This window comes from Dermacentor albipictus, chromosome 10, assembly GCF_038994185.2.
Source record: "Dermacentor albipictus isolate Rhodes 1998 colony chromosome 10, USDA_Dalb.pri_finalv2, whole genome shotgun sequence".
NCBI lineage: Eukaryota > Metazoa > Arthropoda > Arachnida > Ixodida > Ixodidae > Dermacentor > Dermacentor albipictus.
The window spans coordinates 14,724,903-14,747,392 of NC_091830.1; the positions used below are offsets into that span (position 1 = coordinate 14,724,903).

At 47.1% G+C, this 22,490-nt stretch overlaps 1 long non-coding RNA gene across 1 annotated transcript; it reads left to right on the forward strand.

Annotated features, from left to right (window-relative positions):
* The first annotated feature begins 2,360 nt into the window (after positions 1 to 2,360).
* Positions 2,361 to 22,266, forward strand: LOC135915852 (uncharacterized). Its single transcript, XR_010568766.1, has 3 exons — positions 2,361 to 2,545; positions 3,933 to 4,049; positions 21,970 to 22,266. It is a non-coding gene; the product is annotated as an uncharacterized lncRNA (long non-coding RNA).
* Positions 22,267 to 22,490: the final 224 nt, after the last annotated feature.

A 22,490-nucleotide genomic window follows, 5' to 3' on the forward strand; every position in this document is an offset into this window, starting at 1 on the left:
CCATTGTGGCCCAAAAGGCGTGGCCATACAGCAAAAAAATAAAAAAGCAGCAAAAAATGAGAACCTACCACGTAATTTCCGCCACACTTTTCTCCTAGCGCGCGGAGGGCGTAGGGCCTCTCCTTAGTTTCCTTCCTCCGTGGTTTGCGCGCTCTCCGGGTGAGGCGAGCAAAGCAGCGCCAGCGACGCAGTTATAACGATGGGTGGACGATTCGCTGAAGCCTGTGTTTCAGTAGTACCGATTGGTAACCACACGACGTTGGTGGAAAACTCAGGGATAGAGCGTCAACGTGGACGAAGCAGATGGAAGATAAACCCAGTGCCGACTTACATACCCTTGCTTTTAAATTATGCTTTACGTTAATATACAGAAAGCACAATCAAATTCAATTTGTCCCTCTTTGTATACATCCATGTCTGGGCGTGATAAAACTTCTCCATTGCTCACCTATGTTCGCCTTCTCTCGACTTCGTGATGAAAATGTTTGCTCGATCCATTCACGGGATTTCACCAACCTACTGAAACACTCGGGTCGTAGATGGATGCAGTGGGTGAGGGCTCCGGAATCATTTTGAACGCCAGGGACATATAGTTGAGGCCAGTTGAGGCTCACCTAAGCCGAGGAGCCCGAACGTTTCTTGCATTCAGACTGCTATCCTACACGATGGGCAATGTGCAAGGGAATGAGGAGGAGGGTGCCTTGAGGTAGTCTATAAGCGTTCTTGCACTGGATAAAAATAACGCCATCATCTGCTGCCCCCACTTCAGCACGATGGAAATTTCGATTTATTGATGGATTTATCTGTCCTGTTTACAACAAAGCGGAAGCAGAAGTTCAAGGCCGTGTGGACTGACAAATCTTTTCACTATATACAAGAAACGCTATACAAGATTCAGAATGCTATAGCATCGCGTCATGCGTGCATCTCTATTCTGTGTCACATCTTTCTTTTGCGCTAGTTAAACATGTTGCAAGTCTGCAACAGAATTGGCCCACCAAGGTACTGCTGCTTTTGAGCGAACGATCTCGAGGATTGGTTCTGTTTCGATTATGCCATTTCCGCGATCGGACCAATTTGCTATTCACTGTCTCCGAGATTGGTCCACTTCCCTCGGCGAGACCAACGATACGCCAAACCTTTGGGAGAAGCACACAAAGGTACGGACTCCTTTACCGTGATTTTTATATGCATTCGCCTGGACGACGGGACCGCCGCCCCGAGGAACCCAAGGAATCTAGACACTCGTGACGTTTCCGCGGCACCACCACCACCAGGGGAGAGCAGAAGGAAAGGAAAGGAGAAACGCAAGCACTTGGAACGCCGAAAAAGAGAGCGCTGTGTGAACGTAGACATGGCCGACGCGGGTCAATGTCTTATCAGCCTAATATCTGATATGGGTTGTATTTTTATCCAAGATATTAAACTTCTTTTTGCGAATTGGCCTGCTTCACCTCCGCCGCGGGTCGGCACGATGTTGCACGAACTTCGATATCGGCCCATGGTTTTTGGTCTACGGACATCGATCCGCTGGAAACTACACTCTAAGTTTACACCCATTGAGTTGTATCTTGCCACACGACAATAAATGTCATCTGTCTTCTGCGCATTTCCTTTCTTTAACGCTGCGAGCCCGGTACTTCCCAGTAACGAACGGCATGTGCATTATAAGCATGACATAGCATTGCCGACAGGAAAGTAGGGGGCGCGGCGTTTTCAAGAAAGGAAATGCAAGCAAGGCAGATGACGATTGTTGTTATGTGGCAGATATACACCCCAAAGGGCGTAAGCTTTCTTTAGAGGGTAGCCATATGCAGCGTCGCTGTAAAACACTGCCCTACCTCTTATCCACTCTTCTTCTCATCGCTTCTCCTCTCTTTATCGCCCGTGGCATCACCGGAGGCCGCATTACACGCGGAGAGGCGAGCGTGATGCCGTTCGGGCAGCTATACACTGCAGAGAGCATACGCGGGGTACGCAGCGTTAATTAGGCAACGAAGGGCTCGGTAATAGGCCGGGCCGCTGCAACGCCTCAGTTACAGCCTTCGCGTGACACGTAGAAGCACGCGCGCGATATATTACACACGGGTTCGCACGATCCCTCAGCGCGCGGCATTTAAAGAGGTACGTCCGGGCAACGCGGTGCGTTAAACGGACTGCTTCGTTATCGGCAATACATCTTTCTTTACCGCTCCTCCGCGTTGCGGATGCGGGCGTGCCTCGAGGCGGCGATTACAGTGTCGTCGTTGCGGGAGAGAGGGCGCGGCGGGCGCATGTGTTTTGCAGTGCACGCGCGCGCACACCCGAACGCCACGTGACCCGAGGCGCCACTTGTCGCTTGTATAGCCGCGCGCGTTGGTTCTTAATAGGCGCGGCGGCAACACTCTCGTTGCAAGTGCACTGCTGTGCGTGCTACCGCCGTTACCCTGTTCTCGGCTGAGAAGGGGCGCGTAGCCAAATCGACGCCGCTCGCTGCCACGGTTCCGAGGTATGCTACACGTTGCCGACGGGCCTCGAGGAAGCACAGCGTTGTTAAGCTATATAGGTGAGGCTGTTTAAGTGGCGTCGCTTCCCTGGCGCGTTTTGTGCAGCGCATGCGTTTGTGGTTCCCGGGCGACCACGACCCTTTCGTAGGAACTGCACGAATATTTCGTGGGAACGGGCCGCGCAGTAAATATAGGCGCACTGTCCAAGTGGCTCATCGCGTTCCGCGCTGGGCAGGAAGTCGGGGTTCCGATTCCCAGTCGTGGTGGATGCCTTATTAATTCGATGGGGACGAAGTTCGAGAACGCTCGCGCACTTGCGCGTAGGTGCACGTTAAAGAATCCTAGGTAATCAAAACGTGTCCGCGGAGCAGCCCGCCCCCCCTCTCCATCCCCGCTCCACTGTGCAGACTCCCTCATAGCCCCAGTATTGCCCTGCATAATAAGTTAACTCAATCAATCAATCAATCAATCACATCAGCTCGCCACAATGTCTTACTAGCTGTGGCGCTTTTGGCAATTAATTGACTAGCCACCGTGGGGGCAGCATTCTGATGTGGACCAAACCCAACAACACGATCGTCTGCCGTTCTTTACAGGTGAACTTCAATAGCGCTAGCTCGCCGAAATCGAGCGCTCAATACTACGTTCAATCTGCATACTGATCTAAAAAATGGGACTTCGCACCTCGAAGCGGTAATGCTCCATATGGCTTGATGTAATCGACGACGTATTTTATACGTCGTTCGACATTTGCGCTGTTCCAACTAGCAACCAAATTACCAGCGTGTGACAACTTTGCATTTCACCTGAAAAAGCCAGATTTCGAATTCTTATGTGGGCGTCAGTCTTTGTGCCCACATGGGCTGCGAAGTTACAAAAGAAAGGGGGTGGGGGCATTAGCGGTGTTCGATGGCCTTAAACTCCTTAAATGCCTTAAAGCTCTAACACCTTCGACAAACAAACGCTGGACGATCGCTGCTTATTGCGGTTTCCTGCATCCTTTGCTATGACGAAGTAAGGTTCTTTTTTCAGAAAGATCTCGCTCTTGCTCTCTCTCTCTCTCTTCGTATGCGGTCGAGACCCTTGTATTGATCATCCGGGCAACATAATGAAAACCATAGCTCGAAATGAGTATCATCGTCCATTTCTAGCTCTCACCACGTGACCTTGTCACAGGAGCGGCATTCGAGAAAGGCAGGCCCTGTCTGCAAATACGGCTCGTCTGCAGGCGGGCCTTGTCTGCATATAATCCTCTTTTGAGCCATTGGAAAGCTTGGTCAGCTCTAAATGACTTCCTGATGGAGGGTTATCGCAACGCCACTGGTTATAAGCGCTAATAGCCAAATTTTTAACCTACACCACTATTCGAGCTTGAGAAAACCCACAGAAAAGAAAAACTCAGCCAGATGGTTCTTAACATTGCGGCGTCTGTTTTCCCGCCTGCAGGTGCTCGCGAGACTAGGTCAATGGCACCGAAAGCTCGGAACCTTTTTAAACCTTCGCTTGGGGCAATCAAGCATCAATCCTCACGTGTCCTGCACAAACACACTATTGAAAGAGTAGGTAAGTGTTAACATGCCGCACTGAATATAATTTCGCCGCCCTGTAACTCAGCACTATTGACACCATTAGCAGCTCAATGGTGTAGGGTAGCCAACCGGATGGTATTCTGGTTAGCCTCCCTGCCTTCTGCTTTTCTCTTTCCTTCCTTCCACAACTAACAGATGGCAGGTACCCCCAGTCTTGTGTAGGCTAAACCATTAAGCCTCCCTGAATGACCTTCTCTTTGCTGGGGAGGCCTGTGGTTAAAAATGGCACCGCCACGAGACTATTTCTTGCTCAAAGCATGCGAAATACCTACATATTATACCATTACAGTTGGCCCGTGTCGGTTTGCGAAAAGGTAACGTCCTAGACGTCTATATTGAGAAGACACGCAACCAGCAACTACGGCGTTGTCACTTACTGCTGTGGAAGAATGGAGTAAAACGTTCCCGGTAAACTATTTTGCGTGGTTGTTTATATATTTAACACTTTTTGTCTGATTTTTTTACGCCCCCGAACGGCAGCCGGATATAGCTGACGAGGTTCTTGCTCAATGGAGCAATTCTTCCTTATGTGTAAGTGTTTACGTCATACTATAGGCCTAAAAAGCGAAAAATAAACAAAGTTGCCTCGTTGAAAACACTAAATTAGCATGTTTCTCATTGTCCAAGGGCCATTGTTCTTTGGCACCGTAAACATGTATTGAATAGTTAAACGGTAAGACAATAATCAGTTTTGTTGCTCAGGAACAAATAAGACGCAGCACATAAAGACCAACGGAAACGACGAGCAATTGTTATCATACAGAGGTGGCTCAGTTTGTCCAGTTTCACGAAGCACATCGAGAAAATACACACCCGTAATAAGCATTTAAGGTGATTACTCAAGCCAACTATCTTCTTTTTCGATGCCTATCTCATCTTGCAACACGACACGCAGCAGAGTGGTCTAGGACACTGCTGGTATAATTTATTTTGCTCTTACATTCACTCACATGGCTTTTATAGAACCCAGTTACGTCCTGATAGCCGACGCCCACAATAACCTGCGAGATTGTTTTTTTTTTCTTCTGATCACCAGTTATGCCAACAGTCGCAGCTCCTTCAGCCATAAGCCCTCCGTTCGCTTCACCAGTGCATAACCTTACAATATTTATTCAGAGTGCTTTCGAACTTTCTCCAGGTTACAGATTCTCTCGTCTTATCAGAAAATTTAATTTATGTGATTTGTCTCATGTTGATTATGTATTTAGGGCATAGTAATTGCAAGGTAATAAGCTTACGTCTTTATAGATATTGTCAGCAGACAGCCTATCAGATAGTAGATTTTCAATGCGGAATGAATGATAAATAAATTCTGGGATCTTACGTGCGAAAACCGCAGTCCGATTATTGGGCATGCCATCGCTCCGGATTAACTTTGATCACCTGGAATTCTTTAAGCTAAATATATGTGCGCGAGTGTTTTTGCTTCTCGTCCGCATTTCGTCCGCAACACCATAGTCACTAAGCTACCCTGCAGCGGGTGCGAAGAACACTTAAAATTTGCGTGAGGGAAGAACAGTTCGCCACCCTTATTCGCCGCAACAGAAAACCCCATGGTTCGAGCAAACGTGGCCCATGTTTTCGCACCGCCGGCGGCATCAAGGTCGTTCACCTGCGTAACCCGCTCCGTTACTGATCTATAAAGAAGAATCAACTCTAAAGTTTCGCGGCAACCCGTCTGGAAAGAAGGATTTTCAAAATGTATGTGTGTGTGTATACGCTTCACGAACCTTACAACAAAAAGACGCGCACCCTCTCTCGAGCGAGTGTAAAAAAGTTGCAGTGGTCTACAGCTTCTCCCAAAGAGCGCGTAATGTGTTTGCTACCGACCGGACAAATTAATTCACTGACAGTGCAAGTAATAGCGCTATATAATCCCAGATCGAGCCTGGAGGAAGGCAGTGCCGTAGATCAGCGGCGGCGATGCGAAGTCCAAGCTGCGTCGCAGCGGTCGCCCGTTTGTACACAGTGCCTGTGGCCGCGTAGTCGTCGGCAGTGTTGCGGTGCCGCACGCAGTGCGTCCTTAGCAGGGTGACATGAATGGATGGCTATCGAAGTTGGAATTTATGCGGGTGCTCGTAGCGTGAGGGCTCTTTCGTATTCTGGTCGACGCCGCGAAAGCGGCGAGGTAGCTTTCCTCGGAAGGCGTCTGTTTTTTTCCCATGTGTTCTGCAAGAAGACGTATGTACGCGTGTATATATATATACTTACGCGACAATGTTCTCTATCGTCATAATAGAAGCTAAACTTCGCTCAGAAGGGCACTCTTACCGTCGCCTTCGGGTAAAGAAGCTAAATGAGTCCACAAGCGTGATCACTTGGACTAGTTGTATCATATATATATATATATATATATATATATATATATATATGATACGTAACAACTAGTGACACCTAGTTTCCTAAGTTGGCGGTAAAACGCCAAAAAGGAAGGAAGGAAAAAGTGGAGAAGGAAAGGCAGGGAGGTTAACCAGTTTAGCTTAACCGGTTTGCTACTCTACACTCACAATCCGCAAAGCGGTGGAGAAGAGCTAAAGATTGCTATCGCTTTAAACGGAGCCGGTTGTTGGACATAATCGGCCAAAAACTACCGAGGCGAGAAATGGGAGCAAAAATCAAAACAAAGCTTTAATATAGCGAGTAATGTAAACAAAAGAAAAAAATATACTGTGACCAGAGAGGCATTCCGTGTGTACAGACGCGTCAACTGTATTTCGTACCCGCTATGCAAACAAAAACACTATTATACCAGCGCACACGAACGCCATATATTGTTTGAGTAAAGCTTGACCTAACACCCTATGCAAATAGAACTCGCAGCAATATGTATCAATAAATAGACCTTTGTGGAGAGGTTTTGGGGGTGATCACAAAACCAGGCGAATTCACGCAATCCGCGCAATCAGATATAAACGGTTACTCGGCAGTCAATAAGAGAACCATTTTGACACTGAGTTCGCTGATCAATGAAGTACTCACAGAACTTACGCGACAATGTTCTCTATCGTCATAATAGAAGCTAAACTTCGCTCAGAAGGGCACTCTTACCGTCGCCTTCGGGTAAAGAAGCTAAATGAGTCCACAAGCGTGATCACTTGGACTAGTTGTCTCAGGCGACAAACATTGTACTAGCAGTCAGTCGGTAATATGATCTGGAGTCTCCGGTGAGGTATGAAAAAATCACTGAATATCACTTGTGTCGAATAACGTAGAATATAGAGTATAGATCGAATACAACAGGGTAGAATAATGTCAGCCGCATACGAATGACGCTAACGTCACTGACCAAAGTCAGTAAAAGTAAATAAATTCACTGAGACATTTACAAGGACAGGCTCGGACAGGTGTATAAGGACATGACCAACGAAGCAGAAAGTCACATATTGCACCTGTAGTGCTGCAAGCTGCGTTCCCAAATGAAAGCGCGCTTTGGGCCGACAGGCGAGCATCGTGAACATTCCCTGCTTTGGCCAACCGTTCTACACCAATTTCGCCTCATATCACGAATGCAATGGTAACGGCATTTGCATCCATGGTGCACAGAAGGGGTAAGGCGTGCAGACACGGACACAAGAGAAATGGACAACACGAACGCCGGCTATCAGCTGAAGGAAGCACTGAGGCGAAAAAAAGGTACGAAGACATAAAACTCATCTGCGCATGCTCTGAAAACCGTAGGAATCGCTTTTCCGGCGCATAGCATTCACGTAAGCGGCGACATGCAGTGCGCCATAGGAAGGCGAATAGGGTAGTTAGATACGGCATATGAGTCGTCTCGCGTGGTACACGTAAACACTATATCATGTCGCATCGAGAAAGAGAGACACCTAGCACCTGGTGCTCTCCTTCACTCGCCGTCGGAACGAAAATCCTCTGAAACAGGTTTCGGCTTGTTTCGGACGAGGGCAAAGTTATCGCGGTACGCTAAACGGGTGCGACATGTTCTTGTCGCGTTCATGTAAACGTATAGCTAGTAACGCATCGCATTTTTTCGGCGCGTCATGGTCATTAGTATGCGACTGCGTTTACAGGCGTATGGCGTTTTCTCCTCCGTCAGAAACAAGCTCGAACCTTTTTTCCCAGCTACTTGAGTTCCGTCTGTTACGGGACGAGAAGAATGTACTGCCGCTACTCTCTCTCTCTCTCTCAATGCGACGCTCCAGCTTTTTACATGCTCTGCGAGAGACGACATGCCCTGTCTCGAACTATACCCTCTCCTGTCGCATCAATGCAATTCTCCTATAACCGCCGCATTGCCGCAGTTTACGTGAATTGCGACGCGTTATAGAAATCCGATGCGACGCGTCACCTGTCGCCTTCATGCAAAACGCCGGTGATGCCGGCTCTCCAGCGGCAGCGGCGAGTCTCTTAAAGTGATGAAGGGGGCATCACTCGCAGGACTAGCAACCGGCGCCATTTGTATACGAAACGAATCCAAACGACGCCACTTATCATTGCAGAAGCATTTTGCCACGATGCAGCTCACTACTTCATTGAGGAACGTCATCTGTCGGGCCAAAATTTAGGCAACGCGTTCCTTTAGCCATAACCCGATGAAGCAGCCAATCCTTTGTAAGCTAAGTACGAAAAGCACGCTGTCATCGAAAGCGTCCTTCTATAGTGATTACGAATCCGGAGCAGGAATCAAGCGCCACAACTCAACGTTACGAGCGCTGCTCGAACGATGACGCTCGGACGCGTACACTCCCGAATAACGGCTTTCAATGTCAACCAAGCAAATGCGCAACAGTGGGCACCACTGGCTCAGTACCAAGCAAGGCGCATTCCGCCATCTACTCGTCGCAGTCAATCATTCAAGCAGCGAGGCTGGTCCTATAGCGCATTCAATCGACTCTATGATGGATCAACGCCTGCAAACAAAGTGGCTGCGGAAAGAGAGGCCCGAGTTCTCGTCACCCACGTACAGACTGCAGTTTCGGAAGCAGCAACCTGAGCCGTAGATACTCGAGCATTCAATCCCAGCCTTCGCAGGACGCACCGGGGCTGTCAACAGGAAGCACAGTATGTGGATAGAGAGAAGCAAAAGTCACCACAGCCTGTGGCTACACTCTGGTTAATTCGGTGCAGCGCCGCGAACGCTGTGGACTCGCGTCAGGCATGTAAGTTACGTCAAAAGTTACTGGCGGCAACTCCGCACGTGCTGCCGTGGGAGCGACTGGTGGTCAAACGTGGATTTGACTTATTTTCGTGCTGGTGGCTTCACGCGTTTTTGTGTTGTTATTTATTAGGTGTTATCATTCTCAGTTTCCAAGAAACGTGCATGTCATTTTTTTTTCTTAACGAACGAAGGCTATAAATTTCTTCACATGTCCGAAAACGCAGATCGGCAAAGTTTTGCATTCAAAACGCAATATGTTGACGAAAAAACGTCACTTTGTACAGACACAAATCCGTCTCTCGAAGCCAGAAGGACGGGGTTTAGGAAAATCGATGTGCTACCTATAATTCCTTTGCTGAATGGCCCGCCATGTGTAGGAAAACCTGTGTGTTGGGGAGGGGGGGCGGCTCCAAATACATAGTTCATAGTGATTTATATCGTGGTTTTGGCATGTGAAACTTTACATTTTTACATAAATATTTAGTATAATTAGCGCACGCGGTGGTTGAGCCCTGTTAGAATCCTTTCTCCGGAACCCGCAACCGGGTCTCCCTGTTGATTGGATAATACGAACCCTAAAGCCTTGGCTGCACTGCATAGTAGAATCGGTGAAGCGTGGAGAGTACCAAGGAAGTCTTGACTGGTGAAATACGGTCCGCGTCGAGTATGCGAATGCAAACAATTACCGCCAGGCCACTGACGGATCGTGGTTGCAACTTCGTTTCTGCGTTTCTCCGGAAACCGGAGGTGATTGATGGATGGATGAGCGAGCGAGAGGGTGAGTGAAGGCGCAGCTCCCGTTCTCCCGCTCCGGGGGTCACGTGTCAGCCCGGAAGTGTTCACGAACCGGGTGAAGGTGCACGAGGAGCACGTGCATGGCTCTCCTGCTCGTCACGCTTCGCGATATCTCAACAGTGCGCCTTGTCACGTGAGAAAGACGAATCGGTGTGCCGCCCCGTAGCCTGACATCGAGTAAGGCTTTGCGAGCTTGTTTTGCGTCGCCATGACAACGAAGATGCTGGCGTGCTGTACTCGATGCCAATTCGCTATACTCAAGAATGTAAAGCTAGTTATATAGGCAAAACTTCTGACAGATGTTGTTCTGCATGAAGTTTGCTCTTTTTGTACTTTTGTTTCGCTGCCGCGGTATAGCTCCTTCTTTGATTATAAAAAAAACGTATTCCTTGGAAACGAATGAATTTTCCGAATCTCATCATCCAATACCACCCCTATGTTCGCCGTGTTATTTCAGTATACTTTCTACGATATGTGATTTGGTAACCAGTAAGAAAGAATTGACTCGCTATCCCGGCCCTACGAAAGTGGATGTTCAGCGAAGTTGTTGGGAACCACCACTACAACTGCTGAGGTAGATATGCAGTGCCTTATTGCTTTAGAGTAATGGGAGTAATGGTAATTTGAAAGGCACGCCGCCGCTCATAGCAGTGCTTCAACAACATTGAAATCACTTGCTAGGTTGGTTCTTTCATACACGAAAACCTAGGGACGTCCCTCCCCACGTCACAAGGTGCCGTCATCACGGCAGCTTGCGTAGCAGTAATCTTTACTGTGAAATGTATGCAGGAAGAAGCTCGCGAATTCACTCAATGTTGCTGCGCGACTGACCGCTCGAGGCACTTTGCGTGCATTCGCGGCCATCTTTCACGCTTGGAAAAACACTTTTATGTAGCGCGTGCTGAGCTACAGAAAGCTGTATCGGGAGTTTTTCATGTTGCTTTCGAATTTTCTCATTGACACTTCTCCCCTAATTGTAATATTCGAGAAGTTAAGTGATTAATTAATTACGACTAACTATGTAATTAGGTGGAATGCAAGAAATCATCTGAGTCTCTCGAAGCGATGGCTAAACAGCATTACTTTGGTTGTGTCCAGTTACGTGGCATGTACATATCTTTAAATTGGGGTGCATAGTAGCGACACCATGTATGTATGTATGTATGTATGTATGTATGTATGTATGTATGTATGTATGTATGTATGTATGTATGTATGTATGTATGTATGTATGTATGTATGTATGTATGTATGTATGTATGTATGTATGTATATACATACATACATACATACATACATACATACATACATACATACATACATACATACATACATGGGAACTTAGCAGAGCATATATATATATATATGCTCTGCTAAGTTCCCTCTACCTAGTGGCAGGCTTTCCACAAAACAAAAACACTTAATTTCGATCTTTCGGCCGAGTTCCTGCTTTCATTCAGAGCCCTTTTGTCTGTTGATAATGGGCGACACTTACTATGGTCGAACAGGTATATATCGCCCTTTCTTTAAAGGTACGCAGCGCAACCCGCACAGTTTAAGATAAACAGTGTTGTAATCCGACGTGAGCTCATTCCCACAGGTCAAGATGCGAAATGGCGATGCTTTCGCACAATTGAAGACGAGCCATGGCTAAGCAAGGAATGGCTTGGAAAACGTTAAAAAGAAATGTACAAGAAAAGGGAAGAGGAAAGAGAGTAGGCAGGAAAGAAAAAAAGTTATTAATCTATGAACATTTCTAATCTGTAAGCACTTACATTTGGTGCGCGCAAATTTGATGTTTCCTTGGATTTTCTCTGTGAGCGTTGTTTTTGTTATGGCAGGTCTCAGAAGAACTAGCATGTCAGAAAAGAGCAATAGGTGGCGAATCATAGCGGTACCAATCTATCTCTGAATGAAAAAAAAAGAATCAAGGAAAGGAAGAAAGAAAGAGAAAAGAAGGTATTAAATAGAAATAATTGTGATATTTCATGTCCGGAAACATTACAGGGGGCTATTAGGGATTGCGTTGTGGCTGGATGCAGATTACTTTTGACAACCAGTGGTTTTTCAACCTGCATCGAAATCTAACTACGGGAACGCTATTTTTTTTTATTTCACCTCCATCGAAACTCGGAATGAGAAATGTTAACCGTAAACTGAGGAACTCATTTTCCGCAGACATCCAAGAAACGTCCGATATGGCGAATAAACCAGGAAGAAATGAAGCACAGCTAGCAGGCGTACGGCCACAGTGACGCCATCCCCGCTGGAGTGTCTGGCGATGGTTGCCGTTCGCTGCGCTTTCTTCGCGTCTCGCCAACGTTCAAGTATTCTTCAAGCCGAGACGGGCTTTTCTTCCTAGTTATGGAGTGGCATTGTGCTTCTTCGAATTCTTTTCTTCTTTTTCAACACCAAGGCGCATTAAGCCGGCGAAGTGACCCTGAGAAATAATGAGCCAAATCGCAACGCCCCCGACGCTGCCGCCCGCTCCATAATGTCCAGCCGACGAAGCTGCTGAGACCAATCGGTAAAAGGCAGAGGATATCCCCTGCGGCGAAAGCTTGAGAACTATCGCCGCCTCTCCCGTCTTTCCTTCTTCTCTTTTTCTTTTTTTTATGTGTGTGTTCCTTCTTCGTCATTAAAAGAAAGCTCTGCATTACTATTCTTCACCCTTTCCTGCGTGCCGGGCGATCGTATATAATCTTTAGTCAGACCCCTTCCGTCCACGGCAAGTTCGCTTCTCTGTGGTGTCACGTGGCTTTTTTCTACGAGGCCGCAGGAACGTATAGCTGAAACGACAATTTGTCGGTAGCATGGTTCAGGTTGCACTCTATATAAAAAAAAAAGAAAATAGGCACATCCAACGCAGATCTTGGACTTCTATGTGAAGCCAAGCTTTCGTCACGCGCTTAATGAAATGCTATAAATTTGCCAATTTCGTTGCTGCATCTTTGGCGTTAAAGAAAACTGCGGCACGCGCACGTGTTCTCTCGCGCATCGGTGCTACGTACGGTGACAATTACCCGCCGTGGTTGCTCAGTGGCTATGGTGTTAGGCTGCTGAGCACAAGGTCGCGGGATCGAATACCGGCCACGGCGGCCGCATTTCGATGGGGGCGAAATGCGAAAACACCCGTGTACTTAGATTTAGGTGCACGTTAAAGAACCCCAGGTGATCGAAATTTCCGGAGTCCTCCACTACGGCGTGCCTCATAATCAGAAAGTGGTTTTGGCACGTAAAACCCCATAATTTAATTTTTTACGGTGACAATTCTTATATTGACTGGTATTTCTTCGTTTCTTCTTACTTATTTTAAGACGTATACCGTCCGCTTCTCGGCCGGTCCCCCGCTGTGGGTGTGCGCCGCAGCATCGAAATCGTCATCACTCTCAACACGCGGTGATCATTGGACAGAGCTGGTTAGCGTCGAGCCGATAAAAGTACACATAATAGTGCAGCCTTATCTTTTGTGTATTTATTTTCATTTGTGGTCTAATTGTTACAGCCTCAAGCTGCTGTGCTGCCGAGGTCCGAATCCCCGCCACCGAACGCGCTCATCTATTTAATGCGAAAGCACTGACTGCCCCATTACGCGAAAATCCGGTGTCGTCGTCGACGGCAGCGTGACCGAGCGATGGTACCAAAAATGGCCGACGGCACAAAGAGCAACTACACGTAAAAAGAAATGTTCGAACTGACGTCTAATTGCTCAGGGAGGTTCCTGTAAAGAACGCAAATTAATGGCTTTGAAAAGAAAATTTCATACGTTTCCGTCTGGGTGGGAATCGGACCCGGACCTCAGAGGTGTGAGACGAGTACGCTTCACCGATGCCACGGCAACTGTTTTTTTTTTATTTATTGCCCGACTTTGACAAAGCACAGCAATACACAAAACAAAAATTACAGGATATAGTGGCCACGAGGTATTGACATAATCAGCCTGGCATGGGGCTGGCTTGGTCACATTAGAATTCATATAGAGCCATGAAAGGCTCGACCCTTGACAGCCACATAGGAGTATTGCCAGCGGCTTTCAAGATCCCAACAAACCGATGCACAGTTTCACGAAAATGAATTCGCGCATGTGGTGCGTCGGGATCACGTTAGTGTCCTGCCATTCGAGAACGCCAAATATTAATGTAATTATGGCGTTTTACGTGCCAAAACCACTTTCTGATTATGAGGCACGCCGTAGTGGAGGACTCCGGAAGTTTCGACCACCTGGGGTTCTTTAACGTGCACCTAAATCTAAGCACACGGGTGTTTTCGCATTTCGGCCCCCATCGGAATGAGGCCGCCGTGGCCGAAATTCGATCCCGCTACCTCGTGCTCAGCAGCCCAACACAATAGCCACTGAGCAACAGAGGCGGGTAACGCCAAATACTGTGGAGTCCCATTAACATTAGAGAGTCTTAGAATAAGGGCCCCGAACGTCTTGGGGCCCCAAAGAAATAGCGTCGAAGCCGCCGCGCATACGCGAGACACAAACTGCGTTTGGGTTTTGCGTTGGGAACGCTATTTCACCGAGTCAGCGGGAGCCCAAATCGCGGCCCCAAAAGCTTTGCGTCAGCAAACATGGCGGCACCCATCGAAGCGACGGCTCTGACCTAGCACCAAACTGCGTTCGATTCGTGCTAACGCGTGAAGTTCGCAAGCTAGAAGAAGTGACTGCGGTTATTGCTTTCTCTCAACTAGCGTGTATTATGAAGATTGATTCGTTAGACGCCGCTGATTCCGAATTCTATTGTGGATTTTATGGCTCGTAGGCCTAACGCGGTTAAGCTTGGCTGGTGAAGGCACGTAAAGTTGGTTTGCTCAAAATTAAGCCTAACTAATTGTTTGCTGCTTACAGAATAACCTCTAAATTGTAATTAAACGCGAATACACGCAAGTCAGTATTACTATTCTTATCATAAAATGGTATATTTCATTTAATTATTTCTAATAGCTTTTCTTTGACGCCCTAATGTCGCTGTCAACGCAAGACGCCATCCGCAAACGCAAAGCCCTATTCTAAAGCTTTTCACTCTTTCGTGCCCCAACGCTAAAACCCGCAAAGCTCTTTGGGGCCCCGAACTATTGCGGCCCCTATCCTAAAACTCTCTATTATTAAATCAAATGGAACTCCATCCTCGTTATTAATGGTTAGATACCGTATTCCATGAGGGCCAAGTGGAAATTGTTTCTTTATTTTTTGGGGGACGTACTGCAAGAACCATACCCATCCCCAACAATTAATAAAAGCATGATCTATCGTTTGTGGTTGTTTGCAGATGAGGCAATCAGATCCCCATGGAAGAAATAAGTCCATTGCTCCAAAACATCTTTACTGGCAACGTTCGATCCAATGTATAACTTTAACAAAGAAAGGTTTTAACCCCTGCCATCACTTGCCTTAACTTTACTCTCTTTAACACGGCTCTTCAAGGGTCTCCACTGTACAAATCTCTGTGCATGGGCTCCGGCAGAACAACGTCACACATATTCTTGTACAACTTCTTCTTCACTGTATATAAATATCCACTTGAAAACCTCGTCGCAAGGAATCGCACACTTGCGACAACTTCTCTAAGGTAACGGCGGCTGCTCCCGCTGACTAAATGTGTAGCCTTGTGCGTGCATCATTGGGCACCTGACGGTGCAGTCGATGGGGACGATGGCGCATCAAGTGAAGAGTGCGTAAAATGAGTGTATAAACTTAAATATATTTAATCAAAGGGACTATAATGCTTGTACATTCCCTGAGCAGTCCTAAATGTTTCTGCGGATGTTCTTTCTTTTTTTACTTTTAAGAGTGAGGAGGAATCCACTCGGCGACTCCCCGACCATCGGCGGACCGACCCAGGTGAAATCACGTGATGGTAGGCAAAGTAAGCTTCGCTTTAAAAGGTCGTCGTAGTCACTGCGTCTAGTTTTTCACAACATTAATTCACTACCTTTGCGTCGCTGCAGTTAGTAACTGCAGAGTTAGTTACATTGCTGACTAGGCAACGTATATTCACCCTGTTACTCAGGTGTGTCAGCTACCAGTTCCAAACACAGCAGCAACACCGAACAAAAGCTTCTGCTTCATAACCTATCCGGCGGGCCTATTCTGGAATGGGCTAGAGTGGGCTATATCTACGCACTGAATACTAGGAACTCTGTATCCAGCATTGCTAGATGCATATTGAATTGGTAGCTTAAACTGACAGGTAACAATGATGACACGTTGGTTAGTCGAAAATTGTAGAGTTAGTAAAATTACCAAGTGCAGCTACCTCGAAGTAGTGAATCCCGTGACCGCTAGGTATACTAACTACAATAACAATCTTCTTTCTTTTCTTATTCTTTTTCTCTCTCTTAAGTTTAGGGGTACGTTATTATGGTGAGAGGGTCGAGTGAGTTTGCAGCCAGTTTGGCGAAACCAAAACATTGATTCAGTGAGCGAGCAAGTATTCACTCTGTAAGTGAGTGAGGGAACGCATGATTAACCTAGCGCGGGAGACAGTGAGGGTTTGGATGAGTGTGTGTGTGTGTGTGTGTGTGTGTGAGAGTGAGTATATGAGTGAGAGTGAGTGAGTACATTCGTAAGAGATTAAGTCAATATATGATCAATGAAAAAGTAATTTGAGTGAGTAAGTGAATGAGCGAGGAAGGGAGTTGGTTACTAGAAAGCACATATATGAGTAATTGAGTGCATGAGCGAGTAATTACATCAGTGATTAAGTGGATTAATAGAGAATGAGCCAGCAGGGAAGGTCTGTCCGGGTAAGTGAGCGCATGAGTGTGTGATTAAGTGAGCGAAGAGGAGAGTACAAAATGTACAGGTATGACTGAGTTCGTGGTTCAGTAAGAAAGTGAACGACTGACGAAGTTAGTGAATAAGTAATGAGAGCAGTAGTACGGGAGCGAGTAAGTGGGTAGCGTGCGCATGAGTAAGCCAGTCAGCCACTGTTGTGATATGCAGGGGTCTCAGCGTACCCCAATTCACTTTCTCCAGCGGAGTCGCTCCTTGATTCGTCCATCACAGCCGCTGCGCGTTCACAACACAGCATTCATCCGTCACGTGTTCCAAGGCACTAGGAGTAACGAAACAAAAGAAACTGAAAAAAAAGAAGAAACGTGCAACGAGTTTCCGGAAGCTTAACTCCTTTAAAGTCAGCGTCCGGTTGCAAATAATGCCAACACTCGCGATTCTGATAAGTGCTGCTCAATACTCAGCCTACTGGAAGCAAGGGGAAGCAACTGAAAAGGCTTGCGACGGCGCCGCTACTCCATCGTCATCAACGTCGAGACCGATACAGCGACTACATTCTCCAAGGTGCGCCATGCCCGCCTGTATCGGTGTCGTCCACATCAAAATAATGCTACACTTGTTTTCCCTTGAAGCATGCACTCTAGACTAAACCAAATAAAAAAAAAACAAGGACGCGCGTAGTCATGCGATGAAGATTGAGTGACTACAAGGAGTACCTCTAATATCCAGAGTAGCAGCTGCAACGGGCTTTTCCAAAACATTTAAGGCACGTAGATTGGAAAGTGGTCCTAGTGAAAAAAAAGCGCCGGGTGGTACGAGCCCGAGGCAAGTGAACGAGAACGCAGCAAGTGGAGCGTACGTCGGTGACGGAGCACCTTCGGCGTCCCTCTTAATCAGGATCCCCCACAGTCATTGGCGTTGCTCATCCTCTTTCATGGCTTTCAGCGTGGTTTCTATCAAGACATTCACGCACTTCAGGAGTGTACCGCTAAGGGCCATTAAAGGACAGGGTGAATGATACCAGAGCTTCATTAAACTAACTAAAGCTTGACGGAAGATATGAACAAGCGAAATGGGAAGAAATGCGGAGGGTTTCGAAATGGGTAGCCGTTCTTCGAGAGAGGTTCTGGGAACTCTTTATAACGTCACACAAGGTTGCGCGCTTCTCTCTGGGAGTAGCATTTCACTAGGTAATCTCGAGGGTGCAAAATTGTATTCTCCGCATACATTCGGTGGATGAGGTGTGCAGAAAATTTACAATGGAGGTGGCAAACACACTGCTGCATTCATTATGAGCACTGTACCAGATACCTCTCGCCGAGTCAGACCTCTGTGTGTTGGAAAATTCTGTGAAACTTGAGACTTTCGCAAGACCACCGTGACGTTGTTTATTCTGTCACTGCATTATGTTACAATGCGTTAAAGTGGCGCGAATTAAACTAGCGAGCTTAAGACTACTGCTAAAGAAGACACGGACCTCGCTCTGTTTGCGGCGCCATACTGTCACACAAAGGACACAACGCAAAAAACTGACACACGTTTTGTCCTTTCTCGTAGCATTACAGTATAGCTCAGTAAAGAGAACGACGTCGTTCCAACTAGTCCCAGTCGAAGCATTGTTTAAGACCTAGGCGAGAAGGACAGGATAAACACTAGAGAATAATCAGAAGCACTAAGAGAAAAAGGAAGCGCAACGTGTAAGCATTCCCTGGATATCGCTTTATCTCAATAAGCAGAACCATTTAGATACGACTGTCTAAATATATGTAAAGTGGCGCTTGCATGGCTACTGTGAGTGCGGGGATGTTGTGTGTGTGTGGGGGGGGAGGGTGTATGTGTGTGAGCTAGAGAGAGAGAGAGAGTGCGTGCATGTATGCCCAAAGCTTAGCTGCGTTGTAGGTTTCTGGAAATAAAACCATTCGGAAGTATGTGGCTGCCCCTCGTGCTCGTGTCTCATATAGCGCCATTCGTAAGCTTGAATAATGAGGCAACTAACCCAACAACAGCACGTACAAGTCGAAAGACCTCTGTGATCTCTGCCACCGCAGATACGGCCGAAGTATGCGACAATTTCATACCGTTTGTGACACGAGGCTAACGTCATGGGATCGCTTACTAAGGCGCGGAATCAATGATGAAAGATAAAGGTGTAGCTTCTTTATTTTTTTGAAAATGTTCAATCTGTTGTTCTTGGTGGAAAGGCAATACTGTGTGCTTTGAAGTGCTATCCAACCAGTCCAACTTGATTTATCGTTCCTCTTAAGTTTCCTTTGCTCTTTGCCCCCGGTGCACGCTCGGTGCGTCCCCATTCGAACCTGCCACAAGAGGGGTCGCTCCCTCACCCAGGCCGGACAACGAACGTGCTACGGTCTCGCCCCAGGGATGCACTCGCACCGAATACCGCACGAACGTGCTCACCAAAGGAGCCGCCGCAACGCGTCGACTCTAAGCTGTACCCACCCCGGCCGCCATAAGTCACGACGCCATTAGATACCGGCGTGGGGTCCCGCATCGCCCGAGGGTCGAATTTTGCCGGGGCTTTCGAATTTCGACACAGGACAGGTCCCGATGGTACCGTTCGGGGACTGAGAAAGCTCTGCCGGCTCTCGCGGTTGAGAACGCGGAAAGTAACAACAAATGTGAGAGATACCTAAGCTTGGTGACCTATATATGTCCAAACTTTTCAATAGCGCTGTCAGAGAAAGAACTAGACTTACTCAGAGCAAAATGCAAGAATGCACTACGCATGAGCTGGAGCACGACTCTGATTTAATGGCACAGGGTTCATGTCGTTAAGACAGAGAGAGAGAGAAAGATAAAAGAAAGGCAGAGATGTTAACCAGTCAGGAGCCCAGTTCCCTACCTTACGCTGGGGAAGGGAGAAGGGGAATATAAAGAAGGGCGAGAGAGAGAGAAAGGCGTGCACGGACAGCAATACAGAGCCAAAGGCGCTCGCACAAGCCAGACGCTTTCAGAAAGCACAAAAGTGCCTTCACTGCCTCCTCAGCCGATGATCGGCGGGGACGGCGTTCTAGTATTGTGTGTTCACTCAGAAGACGATCATCTAGCTTCCTGAATGCGTTGGACATAGATTGTCTTTTTTGTTGAAATTTAGGACCGGGGTACAATAGGTGGTCAATGTTCTCCTCGCAGCCGCAGACGTCACATGCAGAATTGTCAGCCATTCCGATTAGTGCTGAATAAGCTTTTGTGAAGGCAACTCACACTCACAACCGACGCAGAAGAGACGCTTCGCGTCGGTGCAGCCCGGCCGGTGGTCCGAGTGGCACCGAAGGGTTTAGTCTGTGCAGTCTTCTGCGCCTTGTATTTGCGGTGTTCCATTCAGCTAAGGAGAGTGTGCGTGCTAGAATGCGAACCTGTCTTGGAGCGTCTGTCCTTGAGAGAGGAAGGGGGTGCAGAGGTTTTGCTAGTTTGACGTCGGAGCTGCCTTATCTGCGTCATTATTTCCAATGATACCGCAATGGCCTGTTATCCATTGAAAACAGATATCATGGCCTTTTTCTCTCAAGGGATGACTAAGTTCCACCATTTCACACGTCAGTTTATCCTGAGTTCCATGTGGAAGAAACGACTGCACACATTGCAAGGCCGGCCTTGAATCGCACAAGGCTGCCCATTTTCCAGTACTCGCTGTATTGATCACAAGAAGCGCCGCGAGAGCCGCGTGCTTTGTAGTTGTCGACCTTGTGATGTGGGAAGTCTTGAAGCATTGGGTTCTTCATCTTGTTTGTATAACTAGAGCGCCACCGGGACCTGTTGTAGTTGAGCCATCAGTATGTGTGCCACTGTATTGCTCGGACAAGAGGCGACAGCAATTATTGCCATCGCTCTAGATTACACTATCAGAACTTTTGTGCACATAAAACACTTCGCCCGGACCCCTACCCGCCCCCTCGCAAGTCTCCCAGTAGAAAGACCCCGCACGAGATTCAGTGAAACTGACTTCGGCCACCGTGCCTCCCTTCGATTCCATGACCTTCGATTCCGCCATGGTGTGTGAGCCGTACTCAAGCGAACCTCACAATGCCAGGACCTAGAAAAAAGTCGGGCGTGTCATCATCTGCACTCATGCAGCTTAGTTTACGTCGTTAAGAAAAACAACTGAAAGGTTACTGCACATGTTTCCCTATCTCTCCTTCGGCCTTAAAATTAAGTTATGGGGTTTAACGTGCCAAAACCAATTTCTGATTATGAGGCACGCCGTAGTGGAGGACTCCGGAAATTTCGACCACCTGGGGTTCTTTAACGTGCAAATTAAATCTAAGTACAAGGGTGTTTTCGCATTTCGCCCCCATCGAAATGCGGCGGCCGGGATTCGATCCCGCGACCTCGTGCTCAGCAGCCCAACACCATAGCCACTGAGCAACCACGGCGGGTATCCCTCGGCCTTCGGTGCACTTCCTATACCGATTCCAATGTAGCACACGTATCGTGAGCGTTTTAGCGTTAGTAAGCCGGACGAACGTGGACGTAACACCGCTCTAAGCATCAAACGCACTCTAACATATTTTTTTTCGAAGACACAGACATCCTTAACCAGTCTTAGATCCCAGTAAATATAGTAACGCCATGTAGCTGTAACTTGCTTCCATTGTTTGTAATTATTCGCGCTTGTGCATTAAATTCTATATTCTTTTGTGTTCCATATTGAAGCACATTTCTGTGTGCCATCTCTCTGTGCGCGCAATATTTTATCAATGTCTATTCCTCGTCGGTTTATCTGCTCATCGCAGGCGGCATCTCGGCCGCTTGTGTGTGTTCGTCACTCTGTTCACGAAGTCAGTGTGGGACGAGCCCGCGCGTCTGTCCTGATCCTTTTACACCTCTTAGTGATTGTATAGGACAGTGTGCTATAGATTTCTGGCCCTAGAACGTTGTGTCCTTTTCTATTTCTGACTGCATATATGTTTTTATATTGTTGTTTCTGCTATGGAAAAACGAGCGACCACCATCGTTATACTGCTACTGTATTTTTTTCAGGGGGAGTACGGTAGCGCGATTTAAAGGCGGGACAAAAGAAGACACAAAGGATCATTGAATCGCGCTACCGTACTCCCCTTGAAGATGCATTACCAACAAGCCCACATTGCAACCCTCGTGTATTTCTTTTTTCTATTTTGATATCGATAAAAAAACGTAAGTACCAAAGCAGTGTTTAGGTCTGTCTGATTATTTTCTTTCGTTCCTTATCCTCTCGTTTCTCTTTGTTTTGTTTTCCAGATTTCTACCATCACGTTGGTGCGGCGATCGCAGTTACAGCAGCGGCAGCTGGCTTTCTGAAGCAGCCCCGTCCTGTCGCTGAAGCCTTCAGGCATTGCTGATGTGATTCGTTTTCTAATCTGATTCATAAGCAAGCAGAATACAGTACGTAGGCTATGTACAGTTAGGACCCCGGAAAACTCAGTGACTTGCTGAAGCAGTCCCCAAATCACGTAGGGTTCTTTAATCAGGTTTCGCGTTCAATTCAGTCCTGTACTAGCATGAGTCCTTCGACTGTTGTACTATATTTAGGGCGAGAATCCCCGGCTTCATAATATATATATATATATATACATATATATATATATATATATATATATATATATATATATATATATATATATATATATATATATATATATATATATATATATATATATATATATATTAAGAAGCCGGGGATTCTCGCCCTAAATATAGTACAACAGTCGAAGGACTCATGCTAGTACAGGACTGAATTGAACACGAAACCTGATTAAAGA